Consider the following 25,362-nt stretch of genomic DNA (forward strand, 5'->3'; position numbering starts at 1 on the left):
ATAATTAAAATGGCAAAAAGTAGTGATAAAAAAAGAGAATTTAAAAGCAGCAAGAGAAAGGAAAAAGAGTTACATATAAGGGAAACTCACTCCATAAGGCTATCACCTGATTTTTCAGCAGAAACTCTGCAGACCAGAAGGGAGTGGCAAAATATATTTAATGTGATGAAAAAAAACTTGCAGCCAAGAATACTTTAACCAGCAAGGATATCATTCAGAATAGATGGAGAGAAAAAGAGTTTCCCAGGCAAACAAAAGTAATATGGAGTTCATCACCACTGAATCAGCCTTACAAGAAATATTAAAGAAAGTTGAGTGGAAAGGAAAGAACATACTGGAGTAAGAAAATTATGAAAGGAAAAAATTTCACAGGTAAAAGCAAACATTAATAAAGGTAGTAGGCTAATCACTCATAAAGCCACTATGGAGGTTAAAACACAGAAGTGGTAAAATCAATTACATCTACAAAAATCAGTAAAGGGATACACAGAAAGATATAAAATATGACATCACATACATAAAATATGGAGAAGGGAGTAAAAATTCAGTGCTTTTAGAATGTGTTCAAACTTAAATAACCATCAACTTAGTATAGACTGCTATGCATACAAGATGCTATACATGAACTTAACGCTAACCACAAACCAAAAACCTGTAATAGATCCAGGCAGAACACTAAAGAAAGCAATCGAACCACAAAAAAGAAAGCAAAAGAAAGGAACAGAGAAGAACTACATAAACAACCAGAAAACAATTAACAAAATTTCAATAAATACATACCTATTAATAATTACTTTAAGTATAAATGGACTAAACGCTCAAATCAAAAGACATAGCATGACTGAATGGACAAAAAAAAAAAAAAAAAAAAAGCAAAAACAGAAACAAAAAACACAAGGCCCATCTATACACTGCCCACAAGAGACCCATTTTAGATCTAAAGACACATACAGACCGAAAATGAAGGGGTGGAAAAACATATACCATACAAATGAAAGCAGCAACAATAACAAACTGGGGCGGCAATACTTATATCAGAAAAAAATTTACCTTAAAACAAATACTACAACAACAAAGAGGGACATTACATAATGATAAAGGAAATAAAACAAGAAGAAGAGATAACAATTGTAAATATTGATGCACCCAATATATAAGGCAGGTATTAACAGACCTAAAGAAAGAAATTGGCAGTAATACAATAATAGTAGGGCACTTTAACACCCGACTTACAACAATGGAAAGATCATCCAGAAAGAAAATAATCAAGAAAACAGTGGCTTTGAAGGACACATTAGACAAGAAAACCCTAACAGATATATATAGAACATTCCATTTAAACCAACAAAATACAAATTCTTTCCAAGTGCACATTGAACATTCTCTAGGATAGATCACATGTTAGGCCAGAAAATAAGTCTCAACAAACTTAAGAAGACTGAAATCGTATCATGCATCTTTTCAGGCTACAACATGTGAAAGTAGAAATCAATTATAAGGATAAATCTAGAAAGAACACAACACAAACACATGGAGGTTAAACAACATGTTACTAAACAATCAATGTGTCAACCCAGAAGTCAAAGAGGAAATAAAAAATGTATATGGCGACAAATGAAAATGAAAACACAATGGTGAAAAATCTTTGAAACACAGCAAAAGCAGACCTAAGAGGTAAGTTAACAGCAATATAGGCCTACCTCAAGAAACCAAAAAAAAAAATTCTCAAATAAACAACATAACCTTACACCTAAAAGAGCTAGAAAAAGAACAAAGCCCAAAGCTAGCAGAAGGAAAAAATAATAAAGATGGGAGCAGAGATAAAAAATGAAATAGACTATAAAAGCAAAGAACAGACCAATGAAACAAGGAACTAGTTCTTTGAAAAGATAAAATAAAGTTTTAGATTCACCCAAAAAAGTCTTAAAATCACAAATAAAGGAGGAGAAATAACCACAATGTAAATAAAATGGATTATAACAGCATATTATGAAAAATTATATGCCAACAAATCGGATAACCTAGGAGAGAGAAATTCTCAGAAACATACAGTCTTCTAAAACAGAATAAAAAAATACAAAATTTGAAGACTGATTACAAATAATAAAATTAAATAATAAACACCAACAACAAAATCTCTTAACAAAGAAAAGTACAGGACCAGACAGCGTCACAGGTGAATTCTACCAAACATGTAACGAAGAATTAATACCTATGTTTCTAAAACTATTCCAAAAAAGTACAATAATAAGGAAAATTTCCTACATAGTATTAAGGCCAGCATTACCCTGATATCAAGATATTAGAGATAGAGATATTACAAAAAACAAAAAAGAAAGAAAGAAAGAAAAAGAAAAAAGAAAACTACAGGCTATTATCTCTGATGAACATAGATGAAAAATATTTAAAAATTTTTTTAAGTTTATTTGTGAGAGAGAGAGAAAAGAGAGAGAAAGAGAGAGAGAGAGAGAGAGAGAGAGAGAGAGAGAGAGACAGAGCATGAGCAGGGGAGGGCTAAAGAGAGAGGGAGACACAGAATCTGAAGCAGGCTCCAGGCTCCAAGCTGTCAGCACACCTGATGAAGGACTTGAACTCACAAACCACGAGATCATGACTTGAGCCAAAGTTGGATGCTGAAATGATTGAGCCACCCAGGTGCCCCTACGTGAAAAAACTTCTTAACAAAATCTTAGCAAACAATTCAAAAATACATTAAAAAAAATCACTTACCATGATCAAGTAGGATCTATTCCAGCAATGCATGAATGGCTCAGTAATAGCAAATTGGATGAACATAGATGCAAAAACTATCAACAACATGTTACCAAAAACAATTAAAAAACATTAAAAATTCATTTACCAAAATCAAGTAGGATTTATTACAGGATGCAAGTGTGGTTCCCTATTTGCAAATCAATCAATGTGATACATATACATCACACTAATAAGACAAATGATAAAAAACACCTGAATGGATGCAGAAAAAGCACTTGACACAATAATACATGCATTCATGATAAAAACTCCCATGAAGTAGGTTTAGAGGAAACATACCTCAACATAATAAATACCATATTTGATGAACAGAAAGCGAAATCATATTTAATGGTGAAAAACTGAGAGCTTTTCCTCAAAAGTCAAGAACAAGACAAGATCCACTGTCACCACTTGAATTCAGTGTAGTACTGGAAGTCCTAGATGCACCAGTCAGATGAGAAAAAGAAATCAAAGTCATCCAAATTGGCAAAAAAAAAAAAAAAAAAGTAAAACTGTCAGTAAGCGGATGACATAGTACAGTATAAACAAAATTTAAACTGCTCCAAAAACCATTAGAACAGATTAATAAATTCGGTAAAGCCAGACGTTATGGAATTAATAGAGAAGCATGTAATTAAAAATTTTTTAAATGTTTATTTATTTATTTTGAGACAGAGAGAGAGAGAGAGCAAGTGGGGTAGGGGCAGAGAGAGAGAGAGAGTCCCAAGCAGGCTCTGTGCTGTCAGTGGGGAGCCTGATGCAGGGCTCAATCCCACGGACCATGAGATCATGACCTCATATCAAGAGTCAGATGTTCAACCCACTGAGCCACACAGGTGCCCTGAGAAACATGTAATTTTATACACTAATAACAGAAACGGAATATTTGAAAAAATCCTATTATCAATTACACAAACACACACACACACACACACACACACACAATTGGCACCACAACTGGCACCAAAAATAAACACATAGATCAATGGAAGGAAATAGCCATGGAACAGAACACTTACATGGTCAATGAATCTACAACAAAGGTGGCAAGGATAGGCTAAGGGGAAAATAGAGTCTCTTCAATACACGGCGCTGGGAAAACTGGACAGTCCATGCAAAAGAATAAAACTGGACCACTTTTTGACCCCTTACAAACACACTTGAAATGCATTACAGATCCACATGTGAGACCTGAGACCATAAAACTGCAAGATGATGACACTGGCAGTAACTACTCAGACATTAGTCTTTGCAACACTTTTCTAGGTAGGTCTCCTCAGGCAAGGGAACCAAGAACAGAAATCAACTGATTGGGACCACATCAAAATGTGATGCTCTTAAACGGCAAAGGGGACCATCAATCAAATGAAAAGGTAACCTACAGAATGCAAGAGACATTTGTAAATGCTGTATCTGATAAGGGGTGAATATTCAAAGTACTGAAAGACTGATAAGGGGTGAATATTCAAAGTATTGAAAGAATTTATACAAGTCAACACAAAACCATCAAATCATTAGATGAAATCGTAGACGGGGCCTTGAATACACATTTTTCCAGAGAAGACATACAGATGGCCAACATGGGAAGATGCTCAACATCACTAGTCATCTAGTAAAGGAAAATCAAATCCACAATGTGATATCAGTTGACAACTGATGGGTAGAACCCAAAGGTTAGAAATACCAAGAGTTGCCAAGGGTATGAAGAAAACGAACCCTCATGCACTATTGGGGCGGGGGGTGTAATTTGGTATACCCTATGGGGAAAACAGTCTGAATATTCCTCCAAAATTACAAAGAGAAATAACATGGGATCCATTACTTCCAAAGCTGTGTACTCACTCAAAAATATATACATACACACATACATACATAAATAAACACACTAATTTGAAAATATATAATCACCTTGATTTTGGATGCAGCATTACTCATTATAGTCTAGATACTGAGGAGACCCAAGTATATATCGACAGGTGAATGGATCAAGAACAAGTCGTATACACATAGAATGGAATATTACTTGGACTTGAAAAAAAGATCTTTCATGTGATGCAACATTAACAGCCCTAGAAAGCCTTATACTAAGTGAAATTTGTGAAATAGGATATGACAAGTACCATAGAATCTTCCTTACATTTGAAATTTCAAAAACAAACCCAACCAACGTAGCAAGTAGAATCTGAGAAACAAACAAACAAAAGCAGACTCCTAAATACAGAAAACAAAGTGCTGGTCACTAGTGGGATGATGGGCACAGTTCTGAGGTTAAATGGATAAATGGTATTAAGGGTTACAAACTTCCAGTGATAAGATAAATATCAGGTATGTGAAAATCATTGCATAGGGAATAGAGTCCATAACCTTGTAATAACACCGTTTTGTAACAGCTGGTGACTACACTTATGATGATCAGCAGTTAGTAGCATTTAGAATTTTTATATCTTTACGTGTACACTTGAAACCAATATAATACTTTATGTTAATAAATCAATGTAAAAACTCACTTTATATTGACAATGGATTAAAGAGTGCAGGACTGGAAGCAAGCCCAGGTGATATGTGCATATCTTGTAAAGGGAGCTGTACATAGAAACAGATGTGCAAAGTATAGAAGTTGCAATGCCCGGTGAATCCAAGATTGTCTCATTTAGCTACACTGCAGTGCAAGGGAGTGTTTACAAGAAAGAAGCTTATGGGGCACCTGGGTGGCTCAGTCAGTTGAGCATCTGACTTTAGCTCAGGTCATGAGCTCACAGTTTGTGAATTTGAGTCCCATATTGGGCTCACTGCTGTCACCACAGAGCCCACTTCAGATACTCTGTCCCGTTCTCTCTCTGCCCCTCCCCTGCTCACACACTCTCAAAAATAAACAATAAAAAAATAAGCTTAGAAATGGGCAGGATATAGCTTTTGGATGTCCTTTTATCCTATCCAATGTTTAAATGGAGAGCCAGATTTTTCCAAGGAAAGGCTTGAAAGCAAGAATACCTTCTAATTCTCTGTTAGCCAGGGTTTAGTCCAGGTAGCACAGACTATTCTGTTTTCAAGCAGAAAGTATTGGATGGTAGAAATCAGTACCTACGAAATTATTGGAAGGACAGTTTGGCTGGGTCAGGCTGGACCTCTGAGAATGGCTTTTATAGCACTGCAGACCAAGAGACAGGGAGGTTGTAAGAGACTGGGATGTGGGGAACTGGAACCACCCGTTTCACTAATACACTCTTTAGCTCCGGTCCACGGATCAGGCTGTATCCAGGCTGTCATGGTGCCTTCCAGATCTGCACTAACAAAAAATAGATTGGCCACAGGTCTCATGTGTCCCACCCGTGAAAACAGTGACCAGATAAGGGGATCTCTGTAATGCTGCCACAGAATAAAGCCAATGCCTCTCTGGCTGTGCTTATTGAAAATACTAGATTTCCCTGAATGGTCACCTTTCACTACAAGTACATCTAAGAGGTGGACCTACCACTGCTTTTGGAATCCTTGCAGCAAGGAGTGAAGTTTTTAGCTTTCTCTGCACTGTAGGAAGACATACTCAAAGGAGCCCCACATTCACCATGGAGATGATTGTATTCACCTAGTGGACAGTAGATAGACTGGAAGGAAAAGATTAGAGAGACATAGATAGATAGATAGATAGATAGATAGATAGGATTTAGTGACTTATCAGATAGACTTTGGATTAAACAGAGCTAAGGCAATTTATCAGCTTATGCTCAAAAGATTCATTTAGTGAACATCACATCCAGTGACTGACTGGAGGTGAGGGCTGTGATGTGATCTCCCCTAGCCTCCCAGCAAGAAAAATCATTGAAGGCTACAGCTGTACCATTTTTTTTTTCTACAGCAAAACAAGGGTCTCCATTTTTCTAGCTCAGATGCCATTTTCCTAATCTTTCACTGCTTAACTGCTAAGCCAATTGAATCCTAAGTCAGGGAAATTGAAGGACTCCATAAAAATCTGCTTTTTGCTCCTTTTCCTGCTTCTATCTTTCTAGGACCTGTACCCACCCCTCCACCCCCCCCCCCATGTTACACATGCCTCATAATGCAAATAGTGTATGTCCTTGTAAGGGACAAGGAGTTAATGTTTTCTTTAGAGTAGATAAATCACATCTAAGGAAGGACCAGGTGAGAATGGCCAAAGCTTTCACGTGCATATTCCAGGCCACCAGCCTAGACATCTCAACACCAAGATGACCTGGCTCCAAAGAGTAACACCTGGGTCCTCGTCTTTGTTGTAATCTGTTCCTGGATGCTTGAGAGGACATGTACAACAGACCACAGTCGTCAATGAAAAAAACCCAGACTCCGAGCAAAGACAAAGCTCATGCTCCTTTCCTTTCGGAGTCTCCCAGACACTCTGTCCGTATTTGCTCTCTCTATACCTTCAATAAACTCTATTCTCATTTCCTGCAGGCTTGCATTTGATTTCCATACGGCGCAAACCCAAGGACTCCCTTGGCTGGTACTGTGGGACCCCCTCCTCAGACCTGGCCTGCCGACATCATACTTTTTAAATTTTAGTACAGTTTGTGTCTGCAGTGATGTGGGGAACAAAGGCAGAAGGAAATGGCAGATAAAATTAAATTTCCTTATAACCTGCAGCACACTGACAAATTCTTGAGGCCAGCAGAGTAAACTTTCTCCAGGAACTCCCAATTGTCTTAATGCTAATGATTTTCTAGAGAGAAAGACAACCTTAGCTTGACAATAGCTAGGCCTTCAGTATCTTGAGTCTTCTTTAGCTTATGAAAATCTCACTGGAAACTTCCCCTGGAATTTAGCTCCCCCAACTCCATAGTATATAACCAGTCTCTCCTCCTGGTCCCAGGGGAGCTCATCCTGCCCACAGGTCCTGTACCCATGCTTTAATAAAAATCACCTTTTTGCACCAAAAATGTCTTCAAGAATTCTTTCTTTGCCATTGGCTTCGGATCCCACGACCTCCACTATCACCCCCAAAACCTCATCATGCAGGATATCTAAACTTTTTTTTTAATCAGCTAAATCTTTTGACATTTGTCTGCCAGTTTTCTGTTTCAAATCTTCTGATTTGTATTATGTCTCCTAATTTCATTAAAAATGGAGTTAGTTTTTTGTTTGTTTCTGTTCTTTTTTTAAATTTTTTATTGAATTTATTTTTCTAAATTTACATCCAAGTTAGCATATAGGGCAACCATAATTTCAGGAGTAGATTTTTCTGTTCTTTCTGCTGATTTTGGGGCAATTCTTAAAAACAGAAGTGCTACGAAATGTCTTTATTTAATTGTCTGAAAAATAAAGCCTTATTTGGTTAATTTTTAATAATTTCTTCTTGTAAAATGTTATAATTCTTCTAATAACAACTTATATTTATATCAAAGATTCCTTTGAGCTCTGAATTCTAAAATTTTTTTGACCTGGAATATAGTTTTTATTACCACTCAGTAAACCTCTTCACGTATATACTTAAATGAAGCAGAGTTAACAATTAACATACGGAAACAATTGATATAAAGGAAAAACAGTTTATAGCAAATATAATTTTGATATGTAAAAACAGGCATAGCAATAACTACAACAACTAAAAGGCAACCAGATTAAAAAGTGGTCAAAGGACTTGAATAGACAATTTTTCTAAAGAACAAATGGCTACTAAGCACATGAAAAGATGTTCAATGTCACTAATCATTAGAGAAATGCAACTCAAAGCCACAATGTGATAGAAATTGACACCCATTAGAATAGTTTTCATAAACAGTACAGGATAACACGAAACAAAACAAGTTTGGGCAGGAATGTAGAAAACCTGGAAACCTTGTGAACTGCTGGTAGTAATAAGCAGCCAGTATGGACAATATTATGATGGTTTCTCCAAAAACCACAGAATTACCACATGATCCAGCAATTCCATCTCTGGGTACATACCCCAAAGACCTGAAAGCAGGGACTCAACCAGATATTTGTACACCTATGTTTATGGCATCTTTATTCACAGTAGACATAAGTGGAAGTAACCCAAGTGTTCATCTGCAGACGAATGGGTAAATTCAATGTGGAATATACATGTAACGGGACACTATTAAGCCTTAGAAAGAAAGAAAATTCTGACACATGCTACAACATGGATATAACTTGAGGGCATTATACTAAGTGAAATAAGCCAGTCACAAAATGACAAATACTGTAGGATTCTACTTATAGGAGGTGCCTAGCTAGATTAGTCAAATCAACACCAGTTGCTAGTGGCTAGGAAGCTTCTCACTGAGGAGAAAAGGGATTAAGCACATTGGGTACCCCAACTTATAAGACTGCACCGAGGAGACAAACCACCAAAACATCTTTTTAAGAAAATTTTTTTAATTTTTTAATTTTTGAGAGAGAGAAAGAGACAGAGAGAGAGACAGAGACACAAAATCCAAAGCAGGCTCCAGGCTCTGAGCTGTCAGCACAGAGCCTGACACAGGGATTGAACTCATGAACTGTGAGATCATGACCTGAGCTGAAGTCCAAAGGCTAACCGACTGAGCCACCCAGGTGCCCCATGCTGCCAAAACATCTTATTTTTGAAAACCAACAGTGCTTGTATCCACGGGACCTACACTGAGAAATGGCTGTTACAGGACTTGTACTCTTGACCTCACTCACCCCAGGGATCAGTATAGAAGCAGCTGATTAAAAGACACCCAGCCTTATTTTCTTATTTTAAAACACTGAGCTGAGGGCAAGACATCTCAGTTAACACACGTGTAGGAACATGCTGGAGTTCTCTCTGGGGATGGAGTCTGGCAAATGTCATCTTTGCATTCTCTCTTTGCCATGCTCCAGATTGTCAGTATTTCCCAGGGGGGAGCTTTAACACATCTGGTGTTCTGGTTTTTATGTCTGGCACCACAGATTTTATGGCTGCTGCCCAGGAGACACCCTGACTGCTGCCAGGGGCCATGCATTCCTAGATCCAATGGAATGGTAACAAACAGAAAGACAGTTCTTGGCAGGCTACTACCCCCAAGGCAATGCACAGACCTGATGGAAACTCACTCCAGTCTTTCTAGAAGAGAGGCCTATTTTCCTGTCCTGGAGGTTTGGCAGGAGAGATAGGCATCTCTTTTAGCACACATCTAGGAACCTACTGAGGTGTTCTCTGGGGATAGTGGCTGATGGGTGCCACTTTGTGCTCTCCCTCTGCTTTATTACAGGTCACCGGTATCTCCCCAAAAGGAATATTTACACTTTTCTGTCATCCTGATTTGCTGGCAATCATCTAGGGGACACTGGCATATACCTGGTTCTGGTGGCCAATGGGATTTATGCTTGTCGTCCCACAGACTGTATATATTGGCATACTTTAAAAACTGCTTCTTGAGGGTTTGGCTTTCAATTAGCCTGAATCTAGGTGCTGACAGATCCTCTCTTTTGGGACACTTACAGGTCTTGGCATACCTTCAGATATTGGGAGCCACTTAAAAAAACGTCACAAAGGACAGTCACAAAGATTGAGAGACAAGAGCTAGGGCAGAGGTGAACAAGAAGTTTCATCTCCTACAGAAGGCCACTTTTTCAAGACTGGGAGAGGTGGCTGTTTTATTTAATGTATAAAATCCAACATAGGCAATCAAGAAAAATGAAGAAAAAGAACATGTTTTAAATTAACAACATAAAAAGTCCTTAGTGAAATGGAGATTAGCTATTTATCTGATAAAGACTTCAAAAAAATGGTCATAAAGATGGTCAAACTCAGAATAATGGACAAATACGGTGAGAACTTCAACAAAAAGATGGAAAACACGAGAAGGTACCAAATAAAAGGCACAAAGTTGAAGAATTTAATAGCTAATCTGAAAAAAAAATGCTATAGTGGCTCAACATCAGACTAGATGAAGCAGAAGAAAATATCAGTGAACTTGAAAACAGTGCAGTTGGACTCACCCAATCAAAGTAGCAAAAAGAAAAAAAAAGGAGTAAAGAAAAGTGAAGTTAGCTTAAGAGACTTCCAGGACAACATAAAACAGGATAGCATTCACATAATGGGGTCACAAAAAGAGGGAAGAGAGAAAGGGGCAGAAGTCTTATTTGAAGCAGTAATTGGTGAAAAATTCCCTAAATTTGGGAAAGAAATAGATATCCATGTCCTGGAAGACATTTCAGTGTGAGTTGAATGAGCGTTTCAAATACGATAAAACCAGAGATATCTATACCAAAACACTTTATAAATAAAATGTCTAAAATCAAAGACAAGGAGAGACTCTTAAAACCAGCAAGGGAAAAAACAAAAAACAAAAAACAAAAAACTTGTTACATACAAGAGAATCTCCATCAGATTTTTCAGAAGAAAATTTTCAGGCAAAAAGAGAGTTGCACAACATATTCAAAGTACCAAAGGAAAAACAAAACAAAACAAAAAAAACACCTTACAACTAAGAATATTCTATCCAGCAAGACTATCATTCAGAATTGAAGGAGAGATAAAACGTTTTCTAGACAAACATAAGGTAAAAGAATTCATCACCAACAAACACGTATTAAATGTTAAAGACACTTCTTTAGGCAGAAAATAAAGGGTGTCATTTAGTAACAGAAAAGTATATGAAAATATAAATCTCACTGGTAAAGGTAAATATGTAGTAAAATTTAGCATAATATAATGTTGTAAAGGAGGTAGGTTCATCACTTATAAAGCCGATAAGAAGGTCAAAACACACAAAAAATAACTATAATAATTATAAAAACTAATTTTTTAAAAATTATAACTTTGGGGGCACCTGGGTGGCTCAGTTGGTTAAGTGTCCAACTTTGGCTCAGGTCATGATCTTGTGGTTCATGGGTTCAAGCCCCGCATTGGGCTCTGTGCTGACAGCTCGGAGCCTGGAGCCTGCTTCGGATTCTATGTCTCCCTCTCTGTCTGCTCCACCCCAGCTCATGCTCTGTCTCTCTCTGTCCCTCAAAAATAAATAAAAACATTAAAAAAATTAAAAAGTATAACTTTAAAATTTATAATAATTATAAACATGGGAGAGTAAAAATGTAGAGCTTTAGAATGCATTTAATCCTAAATTGTTATCAATTTAAAATACACTGGTATAAGTTGTTATATGTAATCCTCATGGTAACCAGAAAGCAAAAACCTATAGTAGATACACAGAAAATTAAAAACAATGGCATCTAAGCATGCCACCAGAGAGAATAACTAAATCACAGAGTAAAAGAGCGAGAATAAAGGAACAGAGAAACTATAAAATAGCCAGAAAACAATGAACAAAATGACAATAGGTACATACTTCTAAAAAACTACTTTAGGAGGTGGGATCAAGATAGGAAGATCCTGAGCTCCTCTCCTGCCATGGACACCCCTACATATAACACAACTATCTCTGATAACAAATCAGAAATTATCCTAACAGATCAGACACAACTAAGGATATAAAGAAAAAGTCACATCAAGATGGATGTGAGGGATAGAGATGTGGGTTAGCGAGGATCCATTTGCTAGCACAACAAAACACAAGTGGAAGGGATAGCAGAACCTTCCACGAGGAACAAGGGTCCAAGCCCCACACTGGGCTCCACAGACCAGGGGACCTGCACCAGGAAGAGGAGCTCCCATAACATATGGCTTTGAAAACTAACAGGGCTTATAGTTAGGAGGGTTGAAGGACAGTGGGAAACCAAGACCCTGCACTTAGAGGGTGCATACATGATCTCACTCACTGTGATTCCTACCAGAGGCAACGGCTTGAAAAGACCCCGGGTTACACGTGAAGATCCACTGACTAATTTTAGGGCATGTGCTATTTTATTTATTTATTTATTTTATTTATTTTAGAGGAAGTGATCTGTTAGAATATTCTTTGGGGATGGAAGCACTGGTAAACACCTGTTTTGTCTTCTTCCTCCCCACTTACCTTCTACCTAGCTGCGCTGAGGTTGGTGGAAGCCATGTCTGACACTCTCCATCTAGCGTGCTAGCACCACTCACCCCACTTGGCTTTCCCCTGCAAACTCATCCTGCCAAATTGTCCACCCAGCCCAAAGACCAACCTAAGTGGGCCTCTGCCCTGCCACTGCTCGTGGGTCCCCTTGAACAGCACTGGAGCCTACCTCAAGCAGTCCTCCTCTCTGCCACACCTGGCAGGGAGCCTCAGATGGCACTGGAGCCCCTCCCAAGCTCTCGTGCCCTGGGCCACCAGCCATATACCCTAGAATGCCTACAGTAGTAACAAGAGGACCTTATGGGAAGCCACACCACAGTTCTTCCCCGCCTACCAGCATGCATGCAGGTGTCACAGCTGGGCCTCACAGCAATTGAACCAAGAACCAATCCTACACACTAGCATGGCTACAAAAGTCATGACTGGACCTCTCAGCCAGACAGGTCGGGGCCACACATGTTCACCAGAACACTCATAGCAATCATGGCCAGAATGAAGGCCCACTAGTCACTCTACACTAATCATGACACAGCCACAACAGGAGGGTGCATGTAGCCCACCCTCAGGGGTTATTCAGCTCAGACGAGGAAAGAGGTTTACACTACTGGGCCTCACAAAATATCTTGGGCATAAAGTCACTCCTTCGAGACTGGGAGATGTAAACGACCTACCTAATACATAGAAACAAAGAGTTAAGCAAAATGAGGTGACAGATATGTTCCAAACAAAAGAAGAAGACAAAATCTCAGAAATAGAACGAAGTGAAATGTAGATAAGCAATCTATTTGATAAAGAGTTGAAAGTAATAGTCATAATTATACTCACCAAACTCAGGAGAAGAATGGATGAACACAGCAAGAACAGCAACCAACAGACAAAAAATATAAAAGAGAACCAATGGGAGCTGAAGAATACAATAACTGAAATGAAAAATACAGAAAAAGGGATCAATAGCAGATTAGAGGACACAGAATAATGAATCAGTGGTTAGGAAGACAGCATAGTGGAAATCACCCAATCAGGAGAGCAAAAACAAACAAAAAAACAAAAATACAAAAAAAAACCAACAAAAAAAAACACCCCAAAACAAAAAAAACAAAGCAAAAACAAACAAACAAAAAAGAAAATGGTTTAAGGGACAATATCAAGTGTTCCTATAATTCACATTGTAGGTGTCCCAGAAGGAGAAGATGGAGAGAAAAAGAACATTTATATGAAAAAATAATGGCTGAAAATTTTCCCAACCTGGTGAAGAAAACAGATATCCAAGTCCGGAAAGTACAGAGAATCCCAAAGAAGAGGAATGCAAAGAGACCAACACTCACTATCACCAAAGTGTTAACAGCTAAAGAAAGAATCCTCACAGCAGCCAGAGAAAAATAAGACTTTGTACAAGGGAACAACCATAAGACCATTAGCTGATCTTCAGCAGACACTTTATAGGCCAGAAGGGAATGCCACAGTATACTCACTGTGTTGAAAGAAACAACTTCCAAACAAGAATATTCTATGAGCTAAAGTTATCACTCAGAATTGAAGGAGAGATAAGGAGTTTCTGAGACAAGCAAAAGCTAAAGGAAATCATCAACAAAACCAGCTTATGAGAAATGTTAAAGGGACTTCTTTGCATGCAAAAGAAAAGGCCATTTCAAAAAATTAGAAAATTATGAAAAAAAATCACAGTGTTAATGGTAAATGTATGGTAAAGGCAGTGGATCAACAACCTATATAGCTAGTAAGAAAGTTATTCAAACAACCTAACTTTACAACTCAAGGAATTAAAAAATAGAAGAACAAAGGAAACCCGAAGTTAGTAGAAGGAAGGAAATAACAAACATCAAAGCAGAAATAAATGAAATAGAGATTTAAAAGACAATAAAAAAGATCACTGCAACTAAGAGGTGGGTCACTGAAAAAAATAAAAAAATATTAAGAAACTCTTAGCTGTGTTCACCAAGAAAAAAAAAAGAGGATTGAAATAAAATCAGAAATAAAAGAGGGCACATTACAATTGCTACTCAAAAATGAGAAGGATCATAAGAGACTATCATGAATAATTATCATCAACAAATTAGACTTAGAAGAAATGGATAAATTCCTAGGTATATAAACCTACCGAGACTAAAATAAAAAAGAAAATTGGAATAGATCAAATACTAGTAAGGAGATTGAATCAGCAATTAAAAACCTCCCAACAAAAAAAGTCCAAGACCAGATAGCTTCACTGGTCTACCAAATTTTCTACCAAAAATTTAAAGAATTAATATCAGTCCTTCTGAAATTTTCAAAAAAAAAAAAGAATGGAGGAAAGACTTCTAAACTCATGTTTTGATATCAGCATTACACTGATGCCCCAAACAGACAAAAGATACCAGAAAAAAGAATATTATAGATCAATATCCCTGATGAACATTGATGCAAAAATTGTTGATAAGATGTTGGCAAACTGAATTCAACAATACTTTAAAAGGATCATGCAATATTGTCAAGTGGGATTTATTCTAGGGATGCAAAAATGATCACACTCCACAAATCAATGTGATCCACCACCTTCATAAAATGGTGAAATCATATGATCATTTCAATAGATGCAGAAAAAGCAGGTGATAAAATTCATCACCTGTTAATAAGAACTCTCAACAAAGTGGGTATAGTGGGAACATACCTCAGTGTAATAAAGGCAATATATGATAAGCCCATAGGTAAGATCTTATTCAATGGTGAAAAGCTGAGAGCTTTTCCTCTAAGATTAGAAACCAGGAAGGATGCCCACTCTCACAACTTTTATTTCAACATAGTATTGCATATTCTAACCAGAACAATTAGGCAAGAAAAAGAAATAGGGACAAATGGAAGGAAAGAAATAAAACTATTTGCAGATGACATTATATACAGAAAACCCTAAAGATTCCACCAAAAAAAACTGTCAGAAGAAATGAATTAAGTTGCTGAATACAAAGTTAAAACATAAAAATCTTGTTGCATTTCTATATGCTAATAACAAACTACCAGAAAGAGAGATTAAGAAAACAATCTCCTTTACAATAGCATAAAAGAAAACGAAAATGTCTAGGAATAAGTTTAACCAAGGAAGTAAAAGAACTGTATGCTGAAAAAGTACAATAAAGAAAGAAAATGAAAAAGACACAAATAAATGGAAGATATTACCATGCTCATGAATTAGAAGAATTAGTATTGTTAAAATGTCCATATTACCCAAAGCAATCAACAGATTCATTGCAATCCCTATTAAAATACCAACAGTATTTTCCATGAAACTAGAACAAAAATTCTAAAGTTAGTATGGAACCACAAAAGACGCCAAATAGCCAATGCAGTTTTGAGAAAGAACAAAGCTGGAGGCATCATGCTCCATGTTCTCCTTTTAACCTAAAATTATGATAAACTTACTGTTATAATAAAATACATTTATTGAGTATAAATGAAAAGCCTAATTATTCCATGTAAATGAATAAATAAGCTGCAATGGTTTATTTTCTTCCTTGGGGAAATTAAGTTTAAATCACTAATTGATTTTAGATTTTGAAAAGTAAAACGGATTAATATTACTCTTAGATTTCTGTTCTGAAAAGTAATGATTAAAAGTTTGAGGCTGAGAAGTGAGGCAGGACACTTTCTCATTTTGTTTAACTTCTCTTCATTAATAATGTTCTCATGAGTATGTTGCAAATAACGTTGAGGAATTGAGTAACTCGGGCAATTACTTTTTAAGTCTTGGTTGACATAACAACGAAGTCTTTTGGAACCACTAAACATGTTAGAAATTTTTCTCTTGTAATTTCAAATTTTATTCATTAAGAATGTTGAAAGCATTAAAGATGTCCATTTGGTTACCCCAAATATTTTTTCAATAAAAAATATGCATCACAAATCAAATTCATTTATTCTACTGTCCCTTATGACAACCAAACCTGATATGATCCAGTAAATTGTTATGGTCAGTTCCAATCTCTGAATAAAAAGGGGAGGAGGGCTATTCAGTGGAACTCTTTTAATAAAATTAGTATATTTCACTGGCTTTCAATATACTATGACAAGCAGAATTTCTTTAGATGCTGAAGGAATGCTGTGTCTAAGACAGTGATTCCCAATGGCACTCTTATTAATGGCTTAGAGGAATTTTTAACACAATCAGAAATTAGTACAGAAGGATCTGCTACTGTCGGTTGTAATTCCTTTAAAATTTCTGTTTAATTAAACTGACCAACTCTACTCTCTTCCAACTCTGTAAATATATTAAAAATCAGCTAAGTGTATAGTTTAAACCACACAACAAATTCTCACAAAATAATCCTGCCACACTTATCTGACATCAACTCAAAGTTTTGCACAGTAGTGAAAGCATCAAGTTGGTCACAAATTCTAGACCAGACTGTAACGTTAATTAAAACATTAAGTTTTAATGTTTATTATGCAATAGGACAAATCCATTGTATTTTGTTACTACTTAAGAGAGATGGATTTTCACATGGTAGCTTATTTAGCCTGGAAAGTCATAGAAAACACATTCATACGTGTCAAAATAATTTTATTTTGCCAGATGATATTTCTTCCTTTGTTACATGGTAAATATGAGGCTTTCTAATAGTTGTAGAATGGCTAGGAAATAGTCCCAGGAGCTTCGTTATTTTTTCTTTTCTTAAATAATATTCAAGAGACTTAATAAATTCACATTTTGTGTTTCCAGGTGTCTCATTAATTTTGAAGTGGGTAAGCTTTCAGTTTTAAGACTATTTTATTTTATATTTTTAAAGTTTCTTTCTTTATTTTGAGAGAGAGTTCGAGTGCAGGAGGGGCAGAGAGAGAGAGAGAGAGAGAGAGAGAGAGTGAGAGCGAGAGAAAGAGAGAGAGAGAGAGAGAGAGAGAGAGAGAGAATCTTACGCAGGTTCCATGCAGTCAGCACACAGAGCCCGACATCTGAAGAGAACCTGAACTGAGGCCTGAACCCACGTACTGTGAGATCATGACCTGAGCCAAAATCGAGTCAGACACTCAAGTGACTGAGCCACCCAGGCACCTGTAAGACTATTTTAAAGATTATAATCCTGATTTGTTATTTTCATGCACAATGAAGCAATAGGAGATATGAACAAAGAAAGAAACAGACCCCTAAATACAGAGAACAAGCTGGTGATCGCCAGAGGGGAGATGGGTAGGAGAATGGGGGGTATAGAGAGGATTAAGAGGCACAAACTTCCGTTTATAAAATAAATCACAGAGGTGAAAAGCACAGCGTAAGGAATACAGTCAATAATATTTTTTTTTAACGTTTATTTATTTTTGAGACAGAGAGAGACAGAGCATGAGCAGGGGAGGGTCAGAGAGAGAGGGAGACACAGAATCTGAAGCAGGCTCCAGGCTCTGAGCTGTCAGCCCAGAGCCCGACGCCAGGCTCCAACTCACGGACCGCGAGATCGTGACCTGAGCTGAAGTTGGACGCTTAACCGACTGAGCCACCCAGGCACCCCAATAATATGGTAATAACATTGAATGGTGACAGATGGTGACTGAACTTATGGAGAGCATAGAGTAATGTATAGAATTATTGAACTGCAATGTTGTACACCTGAAACCAATATTGTATGTTAATCATATTTCAATAAAAAAACAAACATGCAATAGTATTACAAAATATTCCACTTGTTTTCCTTTTAGGAGACTCACATGAAATCAAAATTTACTGATTAGTCGGTATTTTCTCATAATACACTATATTTTCAGATCCACCACTTAAGCTTGAACTTGGTCATACCTCTGTATTTTACATGCCATTGTTCTTTTTACCTTCTAACAACCAATTATCTAAAGGGCAATTGGATTATTTAATGACAAAGTTACCTCAAGAACTTAGAACAGGTGATAAGCACCCCATAGTAATACTGGAATAACTCTGTGAAAAGTCCACTGACAGGATAAAGTTGTGTTACATTTTGCTTCACAATTATTCATAAAATATAAAATTAAGTTGTGGGATATTAACTGCGTTAGTTTTCCGCTGCTGCATAAAAATTGCCATACCCTTAAAGGCCTTAGAACAACACAAGTTTATTACCTTACAGTTTGTGGAGGTCAGAAGTCCAGGCTGGCGGGGAGTGGGTTTTCTGCTCAGAGTTTCTCAAGGCTGAAGTCAGTGTTTTAATGGTTTGCTCTCCTTTCTGAAGTTCAGCGTCTTCTTGTACCTTCATTCATGTTGTTGGCTGAATTCACTTCCTGACATTGGTAGGATTTAAGCCCCTGTTCTGCTGGCTGTCAGCCTAGGGTCAGCTTAAAGACCTTCCCTGGTCATGCGGCTCCCTCTTTATGCCTCAGATCCTTCTGGAGAGGCCCCGGTTCTTTTAAGGGCTAAGCTAACTTGCTTAGATTTGGCCCACCTGAGTAATCTCTCATTGATTAGCCCAAAAGTCAACAGGTTAGTAACCTAACGGTGGGAGTGATACTCTGTGTTCATATAAAGTGTGTGCCTTAGGGGGCGGTAGAGCTCCAGAGGGCCACCTTAGAATTCTGCCTACCACCTTGGTTCCTTATGCTGATGCTCAAATTGACTATTACAGGCCGGAAAATCAAGTGAGTAACTAGTGAGGAAAAGATCAAATGATCTTCTCTAGCTGAGACACAGATTTATCACATTATTGTGTCAGTTGAACCTTACACCTCTTGCACTTCACAATGACCATTTCTCAGTGGGCGTGGGTCTTGCTGAGGATCGGTGCAATTCTTTATAATATTTTTTACTTATTTTTGTTTTATTTTATAACTTTTTAAAAAATCTGATACAAACTCAAAAAATGGATTTCACAATTTTCAATTTCAAAAATTGTGTGATTCATGATTTGAAAAACATGGTCTTAATAGACACATTTAATTTTAATTAGCTTTAATTTTAATCTTGAAAGATTTATTTATAGAAACACTCAAATGTATTTATGCAAACATAATTACTTATGAATAAAATAATGTGTACTAATTATAGGTGTGGATGGGTAAACAAGTATATAATCTTCAGAAGTTTTCTGAGATGATTAGCAATACCACTACAGTCCACACGAGGGCAGCATGTGTTCTAGGTATATTTTAGGCTTAACTTAAATGTGTTGTTTTCTAGTTGAGCAGGAATTCTAAGTGAATTATTTATAGTGTAGTGGCATAAGCCCTGGAAGAGCAAAGAGGACTCACGCTCTGCACCACGGGCTCTTGACCTGAACCCTGAGTAGAATCTGGAGGGGAGGAGCCTCATATTCTGAAAGAGATGCCTGGTGGAAAAAACCCCAAACTCCAAGTTTGCTAGGGCTATGTGTTCCTCGTGTCAACTGTGCTCCAAAACGCATACTCCTTTTTTTCTTTCTCTTCCTTTTAAACTATCATTATAAAACTCCAAATCCTTCAAAAAAAAAGTTATTGTAACTCTTCAGCATTACATTTGTCCCTTCATACACACTCTCCCAGTCCCAGAACCTAAAAATGCAACCCCAAACTCTCATTCCACCCAGCCACACAGGGGTTGGTTTCCAGGAGCAGCCCAGCCAGACTGAGCCCATATTTCCTTCTTTCTCAGAAGTGACCTGACAAGTACGGTTGTTGAGCCTAAGCGTCTGAGCAACTGAGAAACCCCTGCATGGAGACGGTCCCATCAGTGCTTGAAGTGGGAATAGCCTACGTTTGGAGGAGAGCCGTTCAGGACCTGCTATGTGGGGAACATAGAATGGCATGTATTTCCATAGTTAGAATCAACCACTGTATTACAATCCTTGGAAACACAGAATCCCAGAATCAACCATTTTGAACCACAGTTTAAGATGTCTTGGAAAAAACCCTCTTATTACTAATAATATTCTGAAAATTGGATAGTTTCTCCTCTGTGAATACAGATGTTCTCCCATTGGTCATGGGATAGCAAACCCTTAGAAAATAACAACCATCACAAAGTTACTGAATAAACACGGAGTTGTTTTCCTGCTGTCACAGGTGATCAGTTGATGTAACCCAACTGAGTTTTTCTTAGTTCAGAGTAAGTGGGAAGGTACAGAGGATTGTTTGTTATGGATGTCTATGTCATTAGGACAAAGGATGAGTTGAACATTTCTCCTTTAAATTTCTTTTAAATTTTGTTTTCCATAACTATACCTAAAAGGAGGAGAATGATAAAATAAATATCTAAAAAGCAAGGAATATGTATGATATTTGAAAAGATCCAAGAACACTCACTGAAGTATTTTTTGTGATAGTAAGGAATAGGAAATAATCTAGATAAGCCCCAGTTGGACTCTGGGTAAAAAAACCCATGGGACACAGTGGAAGACTATATGGTGGTTAAACTGAATAAGCTAAATTATATGAGATAACATGGAAAAGTCTTGAAAGCATAATCTCATTTCAGGTTTATTTAGATACAATTGAGGTACAAGGAAAACATGATTTTGAATGAAGAAAGCAAGTGGCAAAGGACATGTGCAAAATGAGAATATTTATGTAAATGGTAATATTAAAAAATTGTAAGTTGTATGTATTTATCACACAACTTGAAAATACTTTCAAGGAAGGATAAATCCCCAAATCAGGATATTGATTTTCTGGGGGTGGAAGGGGAAGGAGGTAGGGGATTGGGATTGTAGCCAAAACTATAATGTCATATTGAAAAAAAATAAAATTCTTGGGGCACCTGGGTGGCTCAGTCGGTTAAGTGTCTGACTTCAGCTCAGGTCATGATCTCGCGGTCCGTGAGTTCGAGCCCCGCATCGGGCTATGTGCTGACAGCTCAGAGCCTGGAGCCTGTTTCAGATTCTGTGTCTCCCTCTCTCTCTGATCCTCCCCCGTTCATGCTCTGTCTCTCTCTGTCTCAAAAATAAATAAATGTTTTTAAAAAAAATTTTTTTTAAAAGAAAAAAATAAAATAATAAATGTTTAAAAAAATTTTTTTTTTAAAAAGAAAAAAATAAAAGTAACATGGCAAAATGTTAAAATTTATTAAAGTTTTCTGATAGATACACAGAGGTTTTTTTTTTGGGGGGGGGTGGTTTTGAAATATAAAAATCAAATGAAGGTGGCATATGAAAGTAAGCATCTAAAAACAGTCTCAGATAAATAATTGTTGCCAAGAGACTCAGGTTATCAGTTCTCAGCCCTTTCAGATAGAAATTTTTTTAAACTGTGCCTAACTGATCCTGTCCCTCTTCTTCTTGGGGAAGAATCATGGGGAGAAAGGAGAGACTGCAAGAGAGAGCAGAAATGCAAACACATACAAGTCTTTGGCCACCAACAAGTTTTTTATTTCTTCCCAAAAAGGCACTCTTTGAAGGGAAGGATAGCCTTTGATCTTCCTGTACCAATCCAGCATATCCAGCCAAGTGCAAGGAACACAAAGGCTGCTAAAAATATCAATAACAAAACTTTAGGTTGTTCCTCTGAGCAGCTCAAAGCAGGTTCACACGGATTCCCTCCTGGCTCTTCACTGGGGTCCTGGGAATCTGATTCAGATCATACTACCAGTGCCACTCTGCCTAATCACAACAGTCTTGTCCTGTTCAATATGGGAGCAGAAGGGCTTTGTTCTAAGAAAGATGACATGGGAAGTCCTGCCGAGATCGGTTAGTCTGGATTGCGTTTGGTTCATCTCATTACTGGATTGATGAACGTCGAGAACAATGACAGTGTGTTTCTCTGTTGGATTTTATTGAAAGAAACTTGCATTGGATACTTCTGACTGTGACGGAGCCTTAGCATATTTTCTCTCAGTGCCTGCCATAAAATTGCTGAGGGTTTTCATGGTTGCTGTCTGTAAGCCGGGGTTTTGAGGGCTCTCTGTGTGAAAGATGTAGTAAGAGCTGCCTCCAGCTGATTCAGGAAAACTAGAAATCTGTGCTTATCAGGACTATATTAGTCATTCTTTCTGGGCAAGACAAGACATGATAGAGTTTAGCCCTGTCTCCTTAGAGTTAATTATTTATATCACAGATTAGCTACTAAATTGGAGAGCCAGAGAGCACTAGCATACGATTTTGATTTGCCGTCTCTGCAGAGATATTTCTGCTATTATCATCCTAATTTCTTTTTTTTTTTTCAATTTTTTTAACATTTATTCATTTTTGAGAGATGGAGAGACAGAATGTGAGTGGGGAAGAGGAAGAGGGAGAAGGAGACACAGAATCTGAAGCAGGCTCCAGGCTCGGAGCTGTCAGCACAGAGCCCGACGCGGGGCTAGAACTCAGACCGCGAGATCATGACCTGAGCTGAAGTTGGATGCCTAACCGACTGAGCCACCCAGGTGCTCCATCATCCTAATTTCTGATGACTTTTGCTTATTGATTGATTGATGGATTGATTGATTTTAGAGAGCACGCCTGTGTGCGTGTGTGCATGTGCAAATGGGAGGGGGGCAGAGAGCGGGGGACAGAGGATCCAAAGCAGGCTCTGCACTGAAAACACAGAGCCTGATGTGGGTCTCAAGCTCAGCAACCATGAGATCATGACCTGGGCCGAAGTCAGACTCTTAACTGACTGAGCCATGGTGGTGCCCCATTTTTGTTTTTTAAAGTAAGCTCCAGGGGCGCCTGGGTGGCTCAGTCGGTTGAGTGGCCGACTTTGGCTCAGGTCACGATCTCGCGGTCCGTGAGTTTGAGCCCCGCGTCGGGCTCTGTGTTGACAGCTCGGAGCCTGGAGCCTGTTTTGGATTCTGTGTCTCCCTCTCTCTGACCCTCCCCCGTTCATGCTCTGTCTCTCTCTGTCTCAAAAATAAATAAACGTTAAAAAAAAATTAAAAAAAAAAAATAACGTAAGCTCCATGGGACTTGAATTCACGGCCTGGATGCTCTACCGATTGAGCCAGCCAGGCACCTTTCTGATAACTATCTTTTGATTCCTAATGAATGGTTTGAGTTTTGCCAAAGGATAAAGAAAACACCATGGATATCATAATGCAAATTTTACAGCTTCTTTAGGCTGGTGATGTGGTCAGGTGACTATGGGTTCCACTCTAGACCCAGCTCCCTAATAAAAAATGATTCTAAAGAATGCAGAGAAATTAAACTCCTCAATCTCCTTTTGATGGCAGGTAACAAATTTTGATGTAGGGAATTTCCTCTGTGGGGACAGAGTGGTGGCCAAGGAGGAAGAAATGAAGGGTGGAACACCCCCCCCCCCCGAGCCCTTACTGTGGAAGCATCACATGAGGTTTCTAATCTAAGGGATGGGGCCAGGTGGCCTGGTGAGCAGTGATTGGAAAGAAGGAGGTGGAAAAGCTCTACTGTTGCTGCCCATGCCTACAGATGTGACATTCAGTCAGACTCGACTTTTAATAATTTGTCAAAAAGAAAGAGAAACTGACTTAGTTTTTGAGCTCTCATTATTTCTAGGCACTTTTCTGAGTACTTAAAAATAAGTTTTAAATCCACTTGTCAAACATGTGATTGTATATGACTATGTTAACTTTTAGAGGAGAAAACCAAGCTTGGTTTTCTAAGGTCACATGTCTGCTGAATGGGGGGTGGGTAGAATTTAAATCTAGTTTTGTACTTGACCTCAAAGCTGTGTTTATTCTACTATTCAACATTTGGACCTTAAAGTGGATTCTAACGCAAATGAGGGCATCCATGTGCACAAACAACACACACATTCACTTACATGCTTTCATTGTGTTTACACAAGGGATTTCCAAAATGGGGTGCATGTTCCCTGAGAGGTACATAGGCTGATCAGTTGAGAGTATGGGAAGAAAATATTAGAACTTCCATTTGTATTTTATCTCAGCTTTTTAAAATGACTACATTGTATATGTATTACAGTATATATACTATGTGTATATACACACATATATTATGTGTATGTACATAGTATATATACTATGTGTATATATACACATTATTTATATCATATATAATGCATGTGTAGGTATATAATGTGTGAGTGTGCATATATGAGATGTGTGCTCAAAAAAGTTTGAAGAGTGCTGAGACAGATCAGGGGTTGGGAATTATAGCCTGTGGATCAAATCCAGCCTATCATATGATTTTATCGATGAACTTTTAGTGAAACATAGCCATGCTTATTTACTTCCATATTGTTTACAGCTGAGCCAAGTTGTTGCATCACAGACCATTTGGCTCACAAAGCCTAAAATATTTCCCGTGTGGCCTTTTCAGAAATGTTTGCCAACCCCAGATTTAGACCATGAAGTAAAAGTAGATGATAGAAGTTTTGAAGCAAAAGCTTTGACCTTGGTATTTGATTACTGTCCTGCCTAGAAGTGGTTAGAACCCACCGTCTCATCTCAATGATCACGAATCAACTTTTTAGTTAGGGACTGATATGTCATTACCTAAAATCCTGTATTTCATCAACCTATTTTTGTAAAATAGGTGGTGATGAAGAGGCTCAAGAATTAGCACAGAAAAACTAAAGGGAACTGACCAATAGTGAACAAAAAAGGATACTTTCTGTCAAAGCCAGTCTTAATCTAGCTGTCTGAGATGTGGCTCTCTTGCATACCCCCTCCAATCTACTGAGCTACAGGAATTCAGAAATTCAGGGCCGCCCTGAGGGCCGCCCAGGCTCTTCCCCCATTTCCCTGTTTGTTTTATTCACTACTTCATATTCAGACAACAGAGATATGTTTTCAATAAGTATTTCTGGGTAAAATATTGAATGAATAAATGAGGCAATGACTAGTTTTCTCTGT

The sequence above is a fragment of the Panthera uncia genome (assembly GCF_023721935.1).
Source record: "Panthera uncia isolate 11264 chromosome A1 unlocalized genomic scaffold, Puncia_PCG_1.0 HiC_scaffold_16, whole genome shotgun sequence".
Taxonomy (NCBI): Eukaryota; Metazoa; Chordata; class Mammalia; order Carnivora; family Felidae; genus Panthera; species Panthera uncia.